The 18,954-nt window shown below is 42.5% G+C and overlaps 1 long non-coding RNA gene across 3 annotated transcripts in view; it reads left to right on the forward strand.

Moving 5' to 3' along the window:
- The window catches only part of LOC122548676, a 12,510-nt gene extending 3,675 nt beyond the window's left edge, over positions 1–8,835 (forward strand). For 2 of the 3 annotated variants that reach the window (XR_006311303.1, XR_006311304.1), the window contains exons 2-3: positions 2,097–2,261; positions 8,369–8,835. This is a non-coding gene — a long non-coding RNA (uncharacterized LOC122548676). Of the gene's footprint in view, positions 1–2,093; positions 2,262–8,368 lie in introns of all 3 variants that reach the window. The other variant, XR_006311305.1, reaches the window with a different exon arrangement.
- Positions 8,836–18,954: the final 10,119 nt, after the last annotated feature.

Below are 18,954 nucleotides of genomic sequence, written 5' to 3' on the forward strand. Positions count from 1 at the left end.
GACCTCAGTGGTGGGCAAGTTGGTGAAGGGAATCCTGAGGGACAGGATGTACATGTATTTGGAAAGGCAAGGACTGATTAGGGATAGTCAACATGGCTTTGTGCGTGGGAAATCATGTCTCACAAACTTGATTCAGATTTTTGAAGAAGTAACAAAGAGGATTGATGAGTGCAAAGCAGTAGATGTGATCTATATGGACTTCAGTAAGGCGTTCGACAAGGTTCCCTATGGGAGACTGATTAGCAAGGTTAGATCTCATGGAATACAGGGAGAACTAGCATTTGAATACAGAACTGGCTCAAAGGTAGTGAGTTGTTTTTCAGACTGGAGGCCTGTGACCAGTGGAGTGCCACAAGGATCGGTGCTGGTTCCTCTACTTCTTGTAATTTACATAAATGATTTGGATGCGAGCATAAGAGGTACAGTTAGTAAGTTTGCAGGTGACACCAAAATTGGAGGTGTAGTGGACAGCGAAGAGGGTTACCTCAGATTACAACAGGATCTGGACCAGATGGGCCAATGGGCTGAGAAGTGGCAGATGGAGTTTAATTCAGATAAATGCAAGGTGCCCCATTTTGGGAAAGCAAATCTTAGCAGGACTTATGCACATAATGGTAAGGTCCTAGGGAGTGTTGCTAAACAGAAACCTTGGAGTGCAGGTTCATAGCTCCTTGAAAGTGGAGTCGCAGGTAGCGAGCCCTGAAGAAGGGCTTATGCCCGAAACGTCGATTCTCCTATTCCCTGGATGCTACCTGACCTGCTGCGCTTTTCCAGCAACACATTTCCAGCTCTGATCTCCAGCATCTGCAGACCTCACTTTCTCCTCGCAGGTAGATAGGATAGATTAGATTACATTACAGTGTGGAAACAGGCCCTTCGGCCCAACATGTCCACACCGACCCGCCGAAGCGCAACCCACCCATACCCCTACATTTACCCCTTACCTAACACTACGGGCAATTTAGCATGGCCAATTCACCTGACCTGCACATCTTTGGACTGTAGGAGGAAACCGGAGCACCCGGTGGAAACCCACGCAGACACAGGGAGAATGTGCAAACTCCACACATTCAGTCGCCTGAGGCCTTACTGATAGTGAAGAAGGTGTTTGGTATGCTATCCTTTATTGGTCAGAGTATTGAGTATGGGAGTTGGGAGGTCATGTTGCGGCTGTACAGGACATTGGTCAGGCCACTGTTGGAATATTACGTGCAATTCTGGTCTTCCTATTGGAAAGGTGTTGTGAAACTTGAAAAGGTTCAGAAAAGATTTACAAGGATGTTGCCAAGGTTGGAGGATTTGAGCTATAGAGAGAGGCTGAACAGGCTGGGGCTGTTTTCCCTGGAGTGTTGGAGGCTACGGGGTGATCTTATTTTTCACGCAGAGGGTGGTACGTGTATGGAATGAGCTGCCAGAGGAAGTGTTGGAGGCTAGTAAAATTGCAACATTTAAGAGGCATTTGGATGGGTATATGAATATGAATATGCCTGAAATGTCGATTCTCCTGTTCCCTGGATGTTGCCTGACCTGCTGCGCTTTTCCAGCAACATATTTCCAGATATGAATAGGAAGGGTTTGGAATGATATGGGCCTGGTGCTGGCAGGTGGGACTAGATTGGGTTGGAATATCTGATTGGCATGGACGAGTTGGACCGAAGGGTCTGTTTCCATGCTGTACATCTCTATGACTCTATGTTCACATCTAAATCATTTAAATAAATTAGCATTGTAGGATATTCAGCCAATCAAATCAGCTCTGCAATTCAGTATGAGTATGTGATCTGATAATCCTCAACTCCACTTTTTTGCCTTTTCCCCATAGCCAGTAATTCTCTTACTGATAAGAAAGTTTTCTTCCTCAGCCTTGAATATACGTAATAATCCAGCCTCATCAGCCTGTGGGGTAGAGAATGCATGGATTCAGTAGCTTTTGAAAGGAAATAAAGTCCTCATCTCTGTCTTAAATGTGTGGCACCGTGCACACACACACATACAGTGAGGTTATGCCCTCTGGTGTGTTAATGGACCATGCCAGACCCCATCAAAACATTTCGGGAAAGTAGTCTGGACCCTAACTTGCCTCTTGTTTTAAGCAGGTGGAACACAGCTATTCCAGGATGATCTGGATGTAAATGAACAAGGACAGCAAATGCCTTCGATTACCCCTCCAAACTCTATATGCCCACTTTGGACCTCATGATGGAGGGAATGTCTTTGGTGAAGAAGCTGCAGATGGTTGAGCCTTGAATTCTTCCCAGGTTGTAAGTGATATGGACCAGACCAAACCCCCTCAAAACATAACAAGCTGATAGCCTAGACCCTAACTTCTATCTTAAGTGTAAGGCGTTGCTCTCCAGATGCAATTCAATTGGTCAAACTACTAGATTTTAAGGTAGTTCTTACACCACAGTTAAAATACAAACAAAAAAAGAATTGGCATAACTTTAACTCTATGGAAATACTTAATAAAATAATATATATTTTAACTACTACTCATCAATATAACAGCATCTCAAAAACACATCTTTGGCAAAGGCAAATTCAGCAAAACAGATTTCCCTCCAGGGGAAGGAACACCGACAGAATGCATCTAGCGGCAAAGAGAGAGAACTCAAGCTTTTAGCAGCAGCAGCAGAGAGCGAGCTGTATCTGGTAGCTTCAACTCCAAAACCCCAACTTCAACAACTAAAACCCTGGGTTTGTGTGAGCCTGACTCCACCCACTCATGCTCCTTTTGTCTGATTTTAACAAAAAAGCTAAAACTATTTTCTCTGCTCTCCATGGAGCAGACACCTCAGCACCAGATTTACAACAGTCTCTTCAAGAAACACAGGACAGAACAAATCCCTCTTAAAGCTAGGTTTGATCACAGTCAGCAGTATATCCTGGAACATCAAGTTGATGAGCCACCTCTCAGTAGCAGGGTAAGATTAATTGGTTGGTGCAAATGATAGAGCAGATTTACCGGAGATTGATCCAGCAGTCGCCAGCCCCTGGCAATGGCATGGGAGGTGGACATGATTTTCAGTGCATGACAAATGCAAGAAAAGTGCACCAAACTCTGTACACAGTTTGTTTTTAATCTCACAAAGGTGTTCAACTTTGTCAACTGTGAGAGATTGAGGAATATTCCCCTCAAAATCGACTGCCCACAGAAAATTCATCACCATTCATGCAAGCCCTGATCCTCACCAGCAGATTCAGCACAGACCCCAACAAGGGCTCAGTCTTTACACCAACACTCTACCCCCATCTTCCTGACTGCAATACTCCAACCCCCTTTCCATGAAGCTCCCTGGAGCAGAGCTAACCTACAGGATCAGTGGCAAAATGCTCAACCTTCGACAGCTCCAGGCCAGAACCGGGACCACCCCAACTTCTGAAAGGGACCTGCAGTACACAGATGTCCACTTAAAGGCTGAATACAATGCGCTGCCAATGCTTTTATTGAGGAGGAAATGAGGACTGCAGATGCTGAAGATCAGAGTCAGAAAGTGTGGTGCTGGAAAAGCACAGCCGGTCAGGCAGCATCCGAGGAGCAGGAGAGTCGATGATTTGACCATAAGCCCTTCATCAGGAGAGCCAATGCTTTTATTAAGGCATATGATGGAATGGGCCTCAGATTAAACATCCATAAAACAAAGGTTCTCCACCAGTGCTGTCCTGTCACACAACACTGCCCCCTGACCATCAACATCCACAGCAAGCTCCTGGACAAGTTGGATCATTCCCCATATCTCAGGCACTTCATCTTAGTACATGACTCCAGTGCACTAGTAAAGCATTCAGATTGAGATTAAAAGTTTGAGATCTCAAACTCAGCGTCAAGTTCAGTATCTACAGAGCCAGCTGTGGTCTGCACCCTCCTGTGTGCATCAGAAACATGGACCACCTACAGCAGACACCCCAAATCCATGGAGAATTATCACCAGCGCTGCCTTTGTAAAACTCTGCAAAGCCATTGGCATAAGAAGTGGGAGCATCCTCTCCCAGGCCAATATCTGCAGTATTGAGGCACTAGTCACACACAGCCTGCTTAATGGGGTGATCCACATTGTCCACATACCTGATACAATCCTCCCTAAACAAGTACTCTCTCGGAGCTCTGTAACGGGGTCAGCCATAATGAGGAGGACAGAGGAAACCCTGTAAGGACACTCTAAAAACCTCTTTAATCAAATGCAACATCGTCACTGACACACAGGAATCACTTGCGCTAGAAGGCCATAGATTGGATACCACTATCACTGGCTCTGGATGAAAATCCTGGAATTCCCTCCCTAACAACATTGAGAGTCAACCTATTGCCCATGGACTGCAGTGGCTCAAGAAGGCACCACCACTACCTTCTCAAGGGCAATAACAGACAGGCAATAAATGCTGGCCAGCCAGTGCCCCCTCGAGCCATGAGTGAATTTAAAAACAAAAACTCTGACTCCTCATCTATATCTGGTTTCTTATCTATACTTGGTTCCCCATATATACCTTGTTCCCTATTGAAACATCCCATTCATGCTCCCCAAAATGGACTGTTGCAGATTTACCTGCAGAATGCACAATCAATTAGTTTCTCAACTGTACCTGTCTGTATGGGAGGTCAATGTCAGGTCACTCAGTGCTACTTTCAGAAGTTATAACCTGTCATATGTAACTTATTGTTTATCCTTTACAAGCACGGGTATGATTACAGCTACTCGGTGACAGGCATATTCATCATTTTACTTTAGCAGGTCTGTGACTCGAACCTATCCTAAATCCTGCCATCTCACCAAGGCACTCATTATAATGCTTCAACATTTTAGAAACAACAAAACAGCAGTGTTAAGAAACGTCAGTCTTTAAAATATTGCTATGCAATATGTTTAGATCCAAAGAAATAGAGATTGTTATGCTGACTGCAGTGACAATTTTACATTCTACAACAGGAACAGTTTTAAACAATGTGATTGCAGGCCTACCTTTGTTCATCTTTTTAAAATCATCCACTGGTCCCCATCACAGCATCGAATAGCAGTCTTTTTAAAATGATTGTAGGTTTCCTTTTTAACTATGAATCACCCCTGAAGCTCATTTCAAGCATTTAATCAAGTTTGTGTGAAGACTTTCTTAGGATTAATCCTAAATTGTTATCGCGGTTTGAATGTATATGTCCCTATCCTCCCGTCACAGTCTATCTTGAAGTAGTGCACTAGTCTTAACCTTTTCTAAACTAGTTACGGTCCTGTCAATTTGTGAGAAGTCCCTTTTCAGCTGCCTCATTTAAAGGCTGTTTTTACTCACAGCTCAACAATAAAGATCCATCTGATGCCTTGTCTACACGACTTCTCATGACTGGATGTGCCTTAGGATTTGAATATTCACCATACGCTGAGTCTCCTGAGTTAAGCACTTTACAGTTTCAGCACATAACTTTTTGAAAAAAAACTCTCTGACTTCAAAGTTACAGTCAGCATAACCATGAAACCCTGTGATAGATCATGGAAAGACAGCCAAATGTGGCAGAGTCCATTATTCCCCAATCACTGGCTTTAGAGACGCTACTGTGCACTTTATGTACAGAATCATCACATTAGGGCAATTAAGTCAGTTCCACCACATTGTTGCCAGTTTCACCAGATTGTTGCCAGGTACCTAGGCAATGAACAATCTTGCAGAGGCTCTGTGTTGCCCATGCATAGCTGCCAGCCTTATTACTTGGATGATAGGGCTTAGCCATATTCTTTGTAGTAGAGATTCACTAGAAAGTAGTTAATGTTGAAAAGTATTTCCAGGTCATACTGCCCTGTGAATAAAGTCTCATTGCTTTTGCACTCAGTGATCAATTAATATTGCATTCTGTTGAGGAAATTCAGTTTCAGCAGTAGTAGGTGTGCAGAACCATGAGACTGCCACATTTCAGTTTGTGTTAAAGAGTACTGCATTAATTAGTTAATATTTAACTGCAAGTCTGTGCCAACCAGTGTTCCCTTCTCTATGAATTTCCCCTCCATGAGTGTTGCTGTCAGTACAGAGTTGCTGATAGCTATCGTACAAACCACTGCTCACAGTTTAATGCTTCCGTCTCCTTTCAAGCAATTTCAGGGGTTACTGACAGTGTCAGCCACTCCACCACTGTAAATGGGATGAAAATGGAAAACACGGTGTTTTTATTTGGATTGTGCTACCTGAGAGGTTCATGGGACCCGAGTTTAACCTCCAGTATCAATGCAGCAATGTTGAGCTGAAGTGACAGCGTGGCCTATGTGCTCAGATCGCTCAATGAAATTTGAAGGAATCAGTTCTGCTCATTGGGCCAAGGCAACACCAGAGCCTTTCCTGTCCATCATTTTCAGGAGGTGATGTCCTGCAGTAGACGTGACATTTATCTTTATTTCCTTAACTGACTATGAAGACTCTTCATATATAATAATGTTTGAGGAATTGTGAAGATGCTGGATATCTTATTTAAAAGTTCATTGAAATTACACCTTGGAACATTTTTAAACAAGGTATTACTTGGAAACCCTATGCCTTCACATAATTGCTGGGCATGGCAGCATGAATTCAGTTTCGGGAAAATATCAGCTGGTTTATGCCTTTGTTTTGTGGCTGTTTTATTTGAACAGTGTTGACAGGTTCGGAGTTTACATTTGGATATTTCAGTTGTGGAAAGCTCACTATGGAACACATTGCTCAGTTCTTGTCTCCTGAGCTCAGGGTGAAACATGACTTTTCTTGTGACAGAGTGACTGAATGAATGGCAGTTTGTTGCCATTCCTAGATGTCACAGTAGAACAAACAGCCAATGGGGAACTTCAAACCAGTGTCTTCAGGAAAACGACACATGCGGACCAAATATTGAACTACAGAAGCAGTCACCCCAACATCCACAAACGAAGCTGCATCAGAACACTATTTCAATGAGCCAACACACACTGCGACACAGAGGAACTATGCTGAGCAGAGGAAAATCACCTATGCTGTGTAGCCAAAAAGAATGGGTACCCAATGAACACAGTCGGCCGATTTCCCAACAACAAACCCAAACAAGCAGACTAAACACGTCCAGAAACCCTCACCACTCTCCCCTACATCAAAGACATCTCAGAAATGACTGCCAGACTACTCAGACCCCTTGGCATCATGGCAGCCCACAAACCCACCAACACACTAAAACAGCAGCTAATGAACTTGAAAGACCCTATAAAGACAACAAGCAAAACTAATGTCTTTTACAAAATACTATGCAAGGACTGTAACAAAAACTACATTGGACAAACAGGCAAAAAACTAGCCAGGAGGGACCTGAGTTTGGTTCCAGCCTTGGGTGACTATGTGGAGATTGCAACTTCTTCCTCCGTCTGCGTGGGTTTCCTCTGAGTGCTCCAGTTTCCTCCCACAGTCCAAAGATGAGCAGGTTAGGTGAATTGGCCATAGGAAATGCAGGGTTGCGGGGATAGGATAGGGGTTGGATCTGGCTAGGATACTCTTCAGAGGGTCAGTGTGGACTTGTAGGGCTGAATGGTCTGCTTCCACATTGTAGGGATTCTATGTACTAGAAGCTCCATATATTCATGCACAGGAACTTGTTCATTGCAGACAGAAAGATAATATACACTGTTTTAACTCAACTAAACAGGTCATAGCAACTTTCCGATTTATATCTAAGGGCAATTTCTTGACCAATCAGAGTAATGTGAACAACACTTGACAGTTAATATTATTAATTGGTACATTCTCCATAGCAATGGTCCACTAGTCAACCAATCAGTGCTGTTCTCTCACTCAGCCCCTTACTTTGGTATTTTTTGCAAATTATCCTGATGAGTGCCAGATGAAAAACTTTGACAAAATGTATCTTTTTTCAGCAATATTGATGTCACAACTCACTGAGATAATACATTGGAACCCACATCCCCCTATTCTTGGAGTCATCACAAATGTGAAAAGATTTAGTCAAACTATCCAAAATCTAGTTTACAGAAATGACAAACTTCGTTTAAATGTAAACACTCACCAGGTTTCTGTACATAACTGGAAAATAACTGCATTATAAACATTTTTTTTAACAAATGGCAACTAGGAAATATGCTAATGTACATCTCTGAAGCTTATACTCCACACGTTCATAAATTGCCCCCTTCACGAACAGATACACAAGGATATACATAGATATGAAGGTGGAAGAGAAAAATAAATCAAGGAAAAAGAGTTTGATGGCATCAGGCTGGACCACAGGATTTTATTGGTTGCATTTTTTTTCTTTCTTTCATTCCTTTTAAGTTCTTTGATGTTGACACAATGTTGTTTGCACATCACTGCTCTCTTTCATTCATTAGTTAAGAATTGTCCTTGAACTATTTTTTAAAGGTGTTTATTTCTCTTTCAGTAATGGATTTGCGATAAAAGTGACTGAAAGACAGCTGGCTGTTCCTGGAGACTTTCTAATGTCTCCACAAAAGAGAGAGACAAGGAGAGAGATGTGTTGATATGCTGTGACTATAGGCTGCCTGGTTCTCTGCTGTACAACTCCACACAATCCATGATCACCTGATTATAACCAATCAGAATGGTGCTGTCAAGCGTTCTCCCTTAGTTCAGAACCCATTGTTACTATGGCGCCTGCTTTTGCTTTCACTTTTCCAGGAAAACACAACATTATCCATGCTCAGGTAAACATGGTACTGCAGCCATCTTTTTGCAGTGTTTTTGTTTTAAAGCAGTAAAAAAAAGTCTAAAAAATTGGAAATAAAACAATGTTGTTCTTGCTCTAAAATTAGATACTTTCCAGTTCTGATAATTAGTAATTGACTGGACAAGTTAACTACATTTCTGTCTCCATGGGTTCTGAATAGTTTCAGCATTTACTGTTTTTAGGGTAATTAAATAAAATGTAATGTTTAATATCCAGTTCTGGTATTTTACTGCAATTCTAACCTCAAACCATAGATATAATAGTTTGATTTGATGCTGTACAGTAAAAGATGCCTTAATGTAAAGGATAATACTTCTTAGGAAGTGCTCTCAGACCAGTTTGTTAATATTCCTTGCTTTTCCACTTTTATTCCTTATCTTAGCTGTTTTCATCATTTCATCCACTCCATCCTGTTCATGGCAAATCTGTTTTGGTTCTAGGAGAGCTGATAAAAATTTGTGAGGTGATGACAGCAGTGCTCAAATGCTGCAGTCAAGGCCTATGTTTGTGTTGGATTGTGTTACATTAATCCATGTTGTGGCTGTCCAGGATATTGCGTGCAATTCTGGTCTCCTTCCTATCAGAAAGATGTTGTGAAACTTGAAAGGGTTCAGAAAAGATTTACAAGGGTGTTGCCAGGGTTGGAGGATTCGAGCTATAGGGAGAGACTGAACAGGCTGGGGCTGTTTTCCCTGGAGCGTCGGAGACTGAGGGGTGACCTTCTAGAGGTTTACAAAATTATGAAGGGCATGGATAGGGTAAATAAGCAAAGTCTTTTCCCTGGGGTCGGCGACTAGATTGGGTTGGGATATCTGGTCGGCATGGATGGGTTGGACCGAAGGGTTTGTTTCCATGCCGTACATCTCTATGACTCTATGAATCCTGGGTACACAAAACTACGAGGCACATGTTAGCAGCTAGATGAAGTAATCTCCACTGGCAGCTCCAGAAATATTCAAAAGCTTGACACAATCAGTACAAAGCAGCTCATTAGACTGACGCCCTTTCCACCAATTTAAACATTCAGATCTTCACTCCAGTGAGCACCATCTACAAAGTGCACGACAATGCACCAGGCACTTTTAACAGCTCCTTCCAAAACCAACAAGTTCGAACACCCAGCAGGACAAGGGCAGCAGACGGACATGAATACATCCAGACTTCAAGTTCCAAGTACCGCTTCAGTCTGTACCATTAGGTCCAAATCCCTGTCAGCGATGGGAGTGCACAAACGCCACATGGACTGCAAAGGTTCAAGGCGGCAGCTCAGCACCACCTTGTCAAAGACAATGAGAGCTGGGAAAGAAATGCAAGCTTTATCAGTGATGCTCACATTCCCTGTCTGGCCAAGAAGTACAAGAGGTGGGATTGCTTTTACCTTTCTTCCCTTTGAAGGAGGTCTTCTTGTTCGCCTGGAGGGAAGTGATTGCCTGGCAGACTGGAACCCTCATGTTGTTTGGTGGAAATGGTGACAGCCAGTCTTATTTGTATAGTTGTGTGGTGCTGCCCCTTTAAGAGAGTGGGTCAGGTGACCCGGTGTGGGATCTAGGGGATGCAGTCTCGGATGGATTGTGGAGTTGAGAGGAAACAAAATGAACTATCCCCCTGTTCAAGCTGACCCTCCATTTATCTCGTGTTTCATTTTGGATTCTATTGAACCACAAACACAATAGCCAGAGTGCTGCTTAGCGAGTTTTGAGAAGATTTGTAGCTCAGGTTAAGGTTTTGGATGTAGGTTTGCTCGCTGAGCTGAACGGTTCATTTCCAGATGTTTCATTACCTTACTAGGTAACATCTTCAGTGGACCTCATGCAAAGCAATGCTGAAAATTCCTGCTTTCTATTTATATGTTTGGGTTGGTGATGTTATTTCCTATGATTAGATTACTTACAGTGCGTAAACAGGCCCTTCGGCCCAACAAGTTCATACCCCCGCTGAAGCGCAACCCACTCATACCCCCTACATTTACCCCTTACCTAACATTACGGGCAATTTAGCATGGCCAATTCACCTGGCCTGCACATCTTTGGACTGTGGGAGGAAACCAGAGCACCCGGAGGAAACCCACGCAGACACGGGGAGAACGTGCAAACTCCACACAGTTTGCCTGAGGTGGGAGTTGAACCTGGGTCTCTGGCGCTGTGAGGCAGCAGTGCTAACCACTGTGTCACCGTGCCACCCATAAAGTCACTTCCTGTTCCATTTCTCAAGGGGTGGTAGGTGGAGTCTAACTCAATGGGTTTGTTGATAGAGTTCCGGTTGGAATGCCATACTTCTAGGAATTCTCGTGCGTGTCTTTGTTTGGCTTGTCCTAGGATGGATGTATTGTCCAGTCGAAGTGGTGTCCTTCCTCATCTGTATGTGAGGATACTCGTGAGAGTGGGTCATGTCTTTTTGTGGCTAGTTGATGTTCATGTATCCTGGTGGCTAGTTTTCTGCCTGTTTGTCCAATGTAGTGTTTGTTACAGTCCTTGCACGGTATTTTGTAAATGACGTTAGTTTTGCTCATTGTCTGTATAGGGTCTTTCAAGTTCATTAGCTGCTGTTTTAGTGTGCTGGTGGGTTTGTGGGCTATCATGATGCCAAGGGGTCTGAGTAGTCTGGCAGTCATTTCCGAAATGTCTTTGAAGTAATGTTATTTCAACAAGCCTACACACACTGCAGCACAGAGGAACTACGCAGAGCAGAGGAAAATCACCGATACCGTGTATTCAAAAAGAATGGATACCCAATGAACACAGTCGACCGATTTCTCAGCAACAAACCCAAAGAAGCAGACTAAACACGTCCAGAAACCCTAACCACTCTCCCCTACATCAAAGACATCTCAGAAATGACTGCCAGAATTATACAAAGGATTGAACAATAGCAGCAAAAAAGCCAGAAAAGTCAATGTAATTACTGGGTGCTCAAGGTTCACTTTAACTAATCAAAAGAAACAGCAGAAAACTTCAACAATCTAACAATGACAATAAGCAATGAAGTTCTGTAATGAATGTTGTGGAAGTCTCTCTGTACCAGTTTAAAAATAACTAACTGATATCACTCTGACCTCTGAGATAGTACGGTTAATCTAAATCCGCATACCTAAATCTAAATATATTATGTAGACACCAGCACTCAAAAGTGTAGTACAAAACTGGGGGAGTGTCGATCTCTTGATGAGCTGGCTGTTAAGTTTCAGACCCTGTCTATACTCACACAATCCTGACTTGGAACTATATCGCCATCCGTTCACTGTCACTCGGTCAAAATGATAAACTCTCTTCTAAACACCAAGGATTGCAGCAGCTCAAGAGAACAGCTCACCACCACCTTGCCAAGGGAAATTTGGGATCAACTGTAAATGCTGATGACACCAGCGACATCCACAGCCCATGAATGAGTCAAGAGAGAAATGCAAACCTGCTGTTGAAAGTAGAGGAGAGGAGTTTTTCCTCATGTTTTGACAAGTGTTCATCATTCAACTCACTTAAAGAAGATTCACAGGTTATCCACCTCAATACTGGTTTGGAATCTTATTGAGATTCTGACCTTACCACTATCTTCAAATCATTTCATTGACTTGGGTCATCCTGAGGGCATGCAAGGTGTACTTTAACTAAGTGAAGGTGATGTCACTAGTGTAGGTGTGTGATATAAATAGAATTACGAGCGGAATTAAATACACAATAAAAATATTTCTGCACAAAGTAAATGATAAAACAAACTTTGGGTAAATTCCATTGGATGGAGATATTATTGATATCTAAGAGCAGGTTTGCAAGATGAGATTCATTGTGGAGTGAAATTTGCAGTTTTCAACTCAAACCATTTTCATTCATTTCAGGTTTCCTTCACTCACTCACTAGTTCCAGCTATCACAATCCCACATCAGTGTTACCCCTACTTCTGATAGGGAAGTTCTCACACTTGATTTAACCACCTCACTTTTAGATGTTTTAGCAGCTTATACATTTTACAATGGCAACTGGATGGACAGCTTTCACTCCTCTGTTTGTGAAAGCGGCTGAAGGAAGATGGTTTTTTAAAATCCCTGCTCCTTAGCAATTTTAATTTTGCATTCTTCCGTGAAGGAGGTCATTGATAATTAATCCTCTGTTCTTATCATTTATCTCGTGCTGTCAATGTAAATGTGTTCTTTTTATTCATTCATTTCTGCTCTTGTCCAAAAACCTCTGAACTCATATGAAAGGAGATTGAAGATCGGAGGGCAAACTGCCATCGTGTAATACAATAAAACTGACATTATTGTAACATCTTGTCAGGTTGAAATGTTTCAAAGTGTTTCACACAAAAAAATTATTGTTGGAAATACACCAGTAATTGGTCCTGTGTAAGCAGAGGTGACAGTTATTCCATACCGACAGCAACTGACAAATTGCACTGAGGAAGAATGAATTGATCTGTTTTTGGAGGGAATGACTAAAGGAAGAATGGCGACCAGGAAACCAAGAAAATGTCTTGCTCTGCTTGGAATATTGTCAGAATAAAAAGCTAATTACAGATAATTTCTCATCAGAAAAGCAAGGGCGGATGGCAAATTGGTGAAGAAATTGGATACATCAGTTCCAACTCCCTTGGACTAGGTGAAACAATTCCATGAGAATCTAACTCACAGGAGCATAAGTAGGCACTCTGCCACTCAGTAATATCATGGCCGTTCTGACTATGGCCTCCATTTTACTTCCACCTACACCCAATCCCTCGCTTACTCTGAAATTTGCTTAGTAGCTTGGCTATATTTTTAGTTGATTCACAGGAACACAAGGCAGAACGATTGTACGGTAAGACGAATGGTATAAGTGCAACACTTATACCCTCTGCACTTATGTGCTACATCATAGGGCATTAAAATCAGACAAGAGGCTTGACATCACTGCTCTTCAGTCTGGAAAGATTGCTGCTGTGTGTGACTAATAGGGAGAAAGTGTAGTAACTCAAACAGGACATTAGGTGGAATAAATAGAACTATCCAATGTGAAACAACAGTGTCTCATCCTCGTACAGGACCTTGGTTAGATCACATTAGGACAACTGCGTCAGGTATTAGAATCCCTACATGTTGGGAGCTATGGAAACAAGGTCCAACAACATAAGATGTACAGTCACTAGGAAAAAACACAAAGTAATGGCCTTCCTTTCATCATGTGGAATTCATATATTCAATCTATTCTCTTTAATGAATCAGAAATGTCTCCCGGTCTTTTACAATTAAGACCTTAAAGAGAATTTTACATAAAGCCAGAGCATCTGACTGGAAGATAGTCAGTGCTGCTACATACCACAAGGGAATGCCCAGGATCATAATTTGGAGGTCAGGCCAGAAAACATAAGTTTAAGATGGGGAGTTTCAAGGAGATCTGACGAACAACTCTTTCACCCAGAGCGTGGTAGAAATATGGAACATACTGCCTGACAGGGTGGTGGAGACAAATACGAGAACTTAAAATACCAGTGCAGAGCTAGCTGTGGACCAAGTGTAGGATTAGTGGAGGTTGGTGTTTGTTGGTTGGCAAAGACATGGTAGACCATGTCTATGCTGTGTGATTCTATGACTCTATGAGGTGAAAACGTTGATGGGCAATTGCATGGTATCAGGAACCTTGCAACAAAATCTCCAACTTTAATTTAGAATCAGAGCTTCAGCCGGTTCTGATGTACTTAACTGAATATTTAGCCAGGAGATGTTAGAGCCACTATAAGTGTGTAACCTCTGTCTGACTGTTCAGCTGATCACTGCCTCGAATCATCACTGACACCCCCAAGCACTACCTCAACATGACCCCACAGCTCCCTCCCCCTCTATCAATCTCTGACCTGACCCCAGCCCCCTGACCACTCCTGATTCAACCCTCCACTGATGTGCTCTACCCCTTCACCCAACCATCCATCTGCTAACCCACCCCTCACCCTCCTGCTGCCAGTTGAATGTTAACTGAAGTGTTCCAGACAGAACACAACATAAGGAAGAACATGGGAATTGAAGAAGACTATTCAGATCCATGAACCTGTTTTATCATTGAATTAGATCCTAGCGGATATGCATCTTCATTCTGGCTACCTGCTTTATTATATATTGCAATGGTTCCAGTAGGAGGCCATACCACCACATTATCAAGGCATATTTCAGATGGGCAATGAATGCTGGCATTGCCAATGATGCTTCCTTTGATGAAATATATTTTATAAGAACCTTATTTGACCAAAACAAGGTGCTTCTGAAACCTCCCCTACCCCTGAACTATCCAGGACTAATTTTAAAGTGTTTTCTCTTGTTATGGCCTTACCAACCAGAGGGAATAATTTCCCTCTATCTACCCTATCATATTATTGAATGATTTGAAACACCCCTTATCATCTTTAATATTCTATACTCAAGGAAACACAGGCTTGATTTGTGCAACTCTGAAAGTGAATTGTTCAAACAATGATCACCAAAATTAACTTCAAAGGAAAAAGCATAAACAGAATTTTTTAATGCAAAAATACAATTTATTCATAAAAAATTTTTATGTTCATACTCAGGTGTTAGAGCAGTTCTGGACAGTCTTTGCATCGCAAGAAAGAAAACAAACCTTGGACCTGACATTCCCTGCAGTTTCAAAGGCCAAAAGTATTTCTTACTGATGCAGGACACTATTTACATTTGTGACAAAGAGAGTTCGATAACCCTTGTAGTACTTTGGCAGAAAGGCACTGCTAGTGGTCTTTCCGCACTGTGCCTTGGCAGCAGCTGCCCCAAGCTGTAGTGCATCCCTCAGGAATGTCAGCCTGTAACACACAGTAGAGGTCAACTCCTTGCTCTGGAAGACCAACAAGTTTCGGGCAGACCAAAGAGCGTCTTTCGCTGAGTTGATGATCCTGCAGATGTTTGTCTCGGTGTGCATCCTGGGGAACAGACTGTGCAGCACAGAGTTGCTCGGGATGAACCTCAACAAGACCCACTACATCCCTCTCCAGATGTCCTTTGCAAAGACACATTCCGGGAGGAGATATGTGACAGTCTCTACTGCCTACAGCTGCTTCGAGGGCAGTGTGCGGTGGTGCAGACAGGCTGTAAAGGATCTCACAGATAGTGCCCTTCTCACCACCAGCCAAGTGATGACTTGGTGCTTATTGGAAAGCTCTGGCAATGAGGCAAATGACTTTGACAAGCAGCAAAATCAACATTTCGGGCAAAAGCCCTTCATCAGGAATGATTCCTGATTGAAGGGTTTTTGCCCGAAAAGTCGATTTTCTTGCTCCTCGGATGCTGCCTGATCTGCTGTGCTTTTCCAGCACCACTCTAATCTAGACTCTGATCTCCAGCATCTGCAGTCCTCACTTTTGCCTAAATGACCTTGACAGTCTGCTCTGATGGACTTGTGGTCAAAGATGTTATTCTTTACAAATTCTTCCACGAATTTGATATGGAATGGTCTAACGATTTGAAGCGTTCCGCAGTAATGAGACTAATCCAATCCTTCACAACACTGGGAAAAGTAGAACCTCAGTACGGATTGATACTTGATGTTTGCGTACCAGGGGTCTGAGTACAGCTTGATGCAGCTGCACAGAAAGGTGGCCATCAGAATGAGGATGATATTGGGTACATCACCTTCCCCCCCTTCACAACACTGGGAAAAGTAGAACCTCAGTACGGATTGATACTTGATGTTTGTGTACCAGGGGTCTGAGTACAGCTTGATGCAGCTGCACAGAAAGGTGGGCATCAGAATGAGGATGATATTGGGTACATCACCTTCCCCCCTCCGTCCGTCCCCTTCCTTATCCAGAGCTTTGTACATGGTGTCCCTGCAAACACAGTCCAGCTTTGGTCTCCAGATGAAGTGGAAGATGGCTCGGGTGACTGCAGTGGTGCAGACTGAGGGACTAGGCCAGAACCTATGCCACACACGTCAACACCAAAAGTACCTCACACCTGATGACCAGGATATTACCCGCAATTGAGAGGGAGCAATGCTCCCAAAAGCCCAATTCCTGCCTTATCTTATCAACGCACTGCTTCCAAGTTTTTGTGCACACCCCGGCCCCATCCAACCATATTTCCAGCATCTTTGGGTCATCTGTCTTAATGGTGATGGGGATAAGTGATTGCTTGACTCAGTTCCTAGAGAACATGGCCTCCACTCTTGCCTCAATTTACCCTGGCTCCCAGGCCAGTTCAAACTGGTTGCAGATGCTCATGTCTTTGTGCACTGACAATGGATCTAGGCAGAAGACAGTGACGTCAACTGTGTACAGGGAAGCCTTGGCTTGTAGGTCTCCACTGCCTGTATTGTTCAGTCAACTCAGACTCATAACCTTCCTGCTGGAATCAGCAAAAGGCCCAAACAACCCACAAACAATGCAGCAGAGAGTGATAAAACACTGAAACACATGGCACATGATTTGGTCCACAAAGGGAGATGCTGAGTTGAGTGTAACAAACAGATCTTATGGAAAGATCCATATCACCCTTAGTATGCCTCTGGTTGAATCAGCATTATAAACAGCATAGGCGTTTGGACAAGTCTAACTATCACCTGAATCCAATAGCAAATGCAATCCCTTCAGTTAAAAACAATCAACTCTGGAGACTGATGGAAGATGTTGAGTTCTATATATAGAGGTCACTTCTAGAATAGTTGATACATTGTTCACCATTCATCATCACCTGATTAATTAATTCAGAGACTTCAAGTTTAGTACAGAATGGCGTTAATCCAAACAATTTGGATCCACCACAATCCACAATCTTAACTAGTCTTTTATCATCGCACTTTGCCATACATCTGCCTCTACGTGAACACCATTATATAATTATGTGGCCTGTGTGAATATAAGCATCTCTGGGAACAGAAAAGGAACATTAACTCCCAACACCCCAAGCTCTTTTTAAACAAAAGGCAGAGTAGAGTGTGATCTTGCTTGAAGACTTTAAAAAGTGATAGCATGTTGTAAAAAAAATGGAATGGGAGGAAGGTTAAAATAAAGCTGAAAGAAAACTTTTGGGGACATATTATCATGGAGACTGGCATCATAGATGGGGCAGAGATGACAAGGTCTTTCTGATTCTGTGATGTGTTCTAGCATGTGAGTGAACGTACTGGTTGGAAGGGACTGTGTCACAATAACTACAATATGGCTCCTGTCAAAACTAAAGGTTATGCATAAGTGATTAATGGCACTGTGGAATGATTTGGGACGTTACTAAACCCCACGTTATTTGGGATTGTAAAAAATCAATTAGACAGAAGTGACATGTTTTGCAACTAAATATTGAATCATAATACTTCCCACAGCTAGTTTAGGCGATATTATATTTAAGATTACACTAACCTGCACTCAGGGCATGTGGCTGTATTGTCCCTTGATGATTATTATTTAACCTTTAAGGAATTGTCAATCCAAGTTGGAATGGATGAAATAAAATTACAATAGGCTCCGGGACTGTGTGTAAAAATCAAAACCTTAAACTGAATGAGAGTAAACAGTAAAGAATGACGTTGTAGTCGAAGGAAATAATTCAGTTATGCAACTGAACAAAGAATGGAGAGTGGAGTGGAGGAGTACAGAATGAAAACTTGGAGATCATTTTGGAACTTTGTAATTCATTCTCTTGTCCTCCAGATAATTCTGGGCATCACATTTAAGGAAAAACGTGAAGACATTTGAAAGGCTATGTGTTTGCCGTGATGTTCCCTGAGAGGAGAAACTGAAAAGAGCACGAGGTTGGAAAAGTTAGGGCCGCTCTTTGTGAAATAGATAACATTCCCTAATAGACATGATTTGGAGATGCCGGTGTTGAACTGGGGTGTACAAAGTTAAGAATCACACAACACCAGGTTACAGTCCAACAGGTTTAATTGGAAGCACTAGCTTTCGGAGTGCTGCTCCTTCATCAACCACCTGATGAAAGAGTGATGCTCTGAAAGCTAGTGCTTCCAATTAAATCTGTTGGGCTAGAACCTGGTGTTGTGTGATTCTTAACTTTCCCTAATAGAGGTCTTCAAGGTGATGATAGACTTCAATACATCAGTTAGAGAAATGCAGACAATGTCCTGTCTTCAGAGGTCATAGATTTAAAATCATGAGCAATATTTCTGGAAGGGAGCTGAGGTGTAATGTTTTTACTGAGAGAGTTTACATGTTCTGGAACACATTACCTGAAAATGTGATGCAAGTGGATTGAAGAAGTAATTTTAAAATGAATTTAAAACTTATGGGCTTCTAGACAAAAACTGGGAGCTTGGGGCGAGGTACAACTATGCTGTCAAAGAGCCAGCAGAGGTGTG

The sequence above is a fragment of the Chiloscyllium plagiosum genome, chromosome 3 (assembly GCF_004010195.1).
Source record: "Chiloscyllium plagiosum isolate BGI_BamShark_2017 chromosome 3, ASM401019v2, whole genome shotgun sequence".
In the NCBI taxonomy this organism is placed as follows: Eukaryota; Metazoa; Chordata; class Chondrichthyes; order Orectolobiformes; family Hemiscylliidae; genus Chiloscyllium; species Chiloscyllium plagiosum.